This window comes from Vanessa tameamea, chromosome 19 (assembly GCF_037043105.1).
Source record: "Vanessa tameamea isolate UH-Manoa-2023 chromosome 19, ilVanTame1 primary haplotype, whole genome shotgun sequence".
In the NCBI taxonomy this organism is placed as follows: domain Eukaryota; kingdom Metazoa; phylum Arthropoda; class Insecta; order Lepidoptera; family Nymphalidae; genus Vanessa; species Vanessa tameamea.
In genome coordinates, this window is record NC_087327.1 from 11,572,501 (window position 1) to 11,576,162 (window position 3,662).

Here is a 3,662-nt window from a genome sequence, read left to right on the forward strand (position 1 = left end):
TTAGGTTAGGTTAGGTTAGGTTAGGTTAGGTTAGGTTAGGTTAGGTTAGGTTAGGTTAGGTTAGGTTAGGTTAGGTTAGGTTAGGTTAGGTTAGGTTAGGTTAGGTTAGGTTAGGTTAGGTTAGGTTAGGTTAGGTTAGGTTAGGTTAGGTTAGGTTAGGTTAGGTTAGGTTAGGTTAGGTTAGGTTAGGTTAGGTTAGGTTAGGTTAGGTTAGGTTAGGTTAGGTTAGGTTAGGTTAGGTTAGGTTAGGTTAGGTTAGGTTAGGTTAGGTTAGGTTAGGTTAGGTTAGGTTAGGTTAGGTTAGGTTAGGTTAGGTTAGGTTAGGTTAGGTTAGGTTAGGTTAGGTTAGGTTAGGTTAGGTTAGGTTAGGTTAGGTTAGGTTAGGTTAGGTTAGGTTAGGTTAGGTTAGGTTAGGTTAGGTTAGGTTAGGTTAGGTTAGGTTAGGTTAGGTTAGGTTAGGTTAGGTTAGGTTAGGTTAGGTTAGGTTAGGTTAGGTTAGGTTAGGTTAGGTTAGGTTAGGTTAGGTTAGGTTAGGTTAGGTTAGGTTAGGTTAGGTTAGGTTAGGTTAGGTTAGGTTAGGTTAGGTTAGGTTAGGTTAGGTTAGGTTAGGTTAGGTTAGGTTAGGTTAGGTTAGGTTAGGTTAGGTTAGGTTAGGTTAGGTTAGGTTAGGTTAGGTTAGGTTAGGTTAGGTTAGGTTAGGTTAGGTTAGGTTAGGTTAGGTTAGGTTAGGTTAGGTTAGGTTAGGTTAGGTTAGGTTAGGTTAGGTTAGGTTAGGTTAGGTTAGGTTAGGTTAGGTTAGGTTAGGTTAGGTTAGGTTAGGTTAGGTTAGGTTAGGTTAGGTTAGGTTAGGTTAGGTTAGGTTAGGTTAGGTTAGGTTAGGTTAGGTTAGGTTAGGTTAGGTTAGGTTAGGTTAGGTTAGGTTAGGTTAGGTTAGGTTAGGTTAGGTTAGGTTAGGTTAGGTTAGGTTAGGTTAGGTTAGGTTAGGTTAGGTTAGGTTAGGTTAGGTTAGGTTAGGTTAGGTTAGGTTAGGTTAGGTTAGGTTAGGTTAGGTTAGGTTAGGTTAGGTTAGGTTAGGTTAGGTTAGGTTAGGTTAGGTTAGGTTAGGTTAGGTTAGGTTAGGTTAGGTTAGGTTAGGTTAGGTTAGGTTAGGTTAGGTTAGGTTAGGTTAGGTTAGGTTAGGTTAGGTTAGGTTAGGTTAGGTTAGGTTAGGTTAGGTTAGGTTAGGTTAGGTTAGGTTAGGTTAGGTTAGGTTAGGTTAGGTTAGGTTAGGTTAGGTTAGGTTAGGTTAGGTTAGGTTAGGTTAGGTTAGGTTAGGTTAGGTTAGGTTAGGTTAGGTTAGGTTAGGTTAGGTTAGGTTAGGTTAGGTTAGGTTAGGTTAGGTTAGGTTAGGTTAGGTTAGGTTAGGTTAGGTTAGGTTAGGTTAGGTTAGGTTAGGTTAGGTTAGGTTAGGTTAGGTTAGGTTAGGTTAGGTTAGGTTAGGTTAGGTTAGGTTAGGTTAGGTTAGGTTAGGTTAGGTTAGGTTAGGTTAGGTTAGGTTAGGTTAGGTTAGGTTAGGTTAGGTTAGGTTAGGTTAGGTTAGGTTAGGTTAGGTTAGGTTAGGTTAGGTTAGGTTAGGTTAGGTTAGGTTAGGTTAGGTTAGGTTAGGTTAGGTTAGGTTAGGTTAGAGTTAGGTTAGGTTAGGTTAGGTTAGGTTAGGTTAGGTTAGGTTAGGTTAGGTTAGGTTAGGTTAGGTTAGGTTAGGTTAGGTTAGGTTAGGTTAGGTTAGGTTAGGTTAGGTTAGGTTAGGTTAGGTTAGGTTAGGTTAGGTTAGGTTAGGTTAGGTTAGGTTAGGTTAGGTTAGGTTAGGTTAGGTTAGGTTAGGTTAGGTTAGGTTAGGTTAGGTTAGGTTAGGTTAGGTTAGGTTAGGTTAGGTTAGGTTAGGTTAGGTTAGGTTAGGTTAGGTTAGGTTAGGTTAGGTTAGGTTAGGTTAGGTTAGGTTAGGTTAGGTTAGGTTAGGTTAGGTTAGGTTAGGTTAGGTTAGGTTAGGTTAGGTTAGGTTAGGTTAGGTTAGGTTAGGTTAGGTTAGGTTAGGTTAGGTTAGGTTAGGTTAGGTTAGGTTAGGTTAGGTTAGGTTAGGTTAGGTTAGGTTAGGTTAGGTTAGGTTAGGTTAGGTTAGGTTAGGTTAGGTTAGGTTAGGTTAGGTTAGGTTAGGTTAGGTTAGGTTAGGTTAGGTTAGGTTAGGTTAGGTTAGGTTAGGTTAGGTTAGGTTAGGTTAGGTTAGGTTAGGTTAGGTTAGGTTAGGTTAGGTTAGGTTAGGTTAGGTTAGGTTAGGTTAGGTTAGGTTAGGTTAGGTTAGGTTAGGTTAGGTTAGGTTAGGTTAGGTTAGGTTAGGTTAGGTTAGGTTAGGTTAGGTTAGGTTAGGTTAGGTTAGGTTAGGTTAGGTTAGGTTAGGTTAGGTTAGGTTAGGTTAGGTTAGGTTAGGTTAGGTTAGGTTAGGTTAGGTTAGGTTAGGTTAGGTTAGGTTAGGTTAGGTTAGGTTAGGTTAGGTTAGGTTAGGTTAGGTTAGGTTAGGTTAGGTTAGGTTAGGTTAGGTTAGGTTAGGTTAGGTTAGGTTAGGTTAGGTTAGGTTAGGTTAGGTTAGGTTAGGTTAGGTTAGGTTAGGTTAGGTTAGGTTAGGTTAGGTTAGGTTAGGTTAGGTTAGGTTAGGTTAGGTTAGGTTAGGTTAGGTTAGGTTAGGTTAGGTTAGGTTAGGTTAGGTTAGGTTAGGTTAGGTTAGGTTAGGTTAGGTTAGGTTAGGTTAGGTTAGGTTAGGTTAGGTTAGGTTAGGTTAGGTTAGGTTAGGTTAGGTTAGGTTAGGTTAGGTTAGGTTAGGTTAGGTTAGGTTAGGTTAGGTTAGGTTAGGTTAGGTTAGGTTAGGTTAGGTTAGGTTAGGTTAGGTTAGGTTAGGTTAGGTTAGGTTAGGTTAGGTTAGGTTAGGTTAGGTTAGGTTAGGTTAGGTTAGGTTAGGTTAGGTTAGGTTAGGTTAGGTTAGGTTAGGTTAGGTTAGGTTAGGTTAGGTTAGGTTAGGTTAGGTTAGGTTAGGTTAGGTTAGGTTAGGTTAGGTTAGGTTAGGTTAGGTTAGGTTAGGTTAGGTTAGGTTAGGTTAGGTTAGGTTAGGTTAGGTTAGGTTAGGTTAGGTTAGGTTAGGTTAGGTTAGGTTAGGTTAGGTTAGGTTAGGTTAGGTTAGGTTAGGTTAGGTTAGGTTAGGTTAGGTTAGGTTAGGTTAGGTTAGGTTAGGTTAGGTTAGGTTAGGTTAGGTTAGGTTAGGTTAGGTTAGGTTAGGTTAGGTTAGGTTAGGTTAGGTTAGGTTAGGTTAGGTTAGGTTAGGTTAGGTTAGGTTAGGTTAGGTTAGGTTAGGTTAGGTTAGGTTAGGTTAGGTTAGGTTAGGTTAGGTTAGGTTAGGTTAGGTTAGGTTAGGTTAGGTTAGGTTAGGTTAGGTTAGGTTAGGTTAGGTTAGGTTAGGTTAGGTTAGGTTAGGTTAGGTTAGGTTAGGTTAGGTTAGGTTAGGTTAGGTTAGGTTAGGTTAGGTTAGGTTAGGTTAGGTTAGGTTAGGTTAGGTTAGGTTAGGTTAGGTTAGGTTAGGTTAGGTTAGGTTAGGTTAGGTTAGGTTAGGTTAGGTTAGGTTAGGTTAGGTTAGGTTAGGT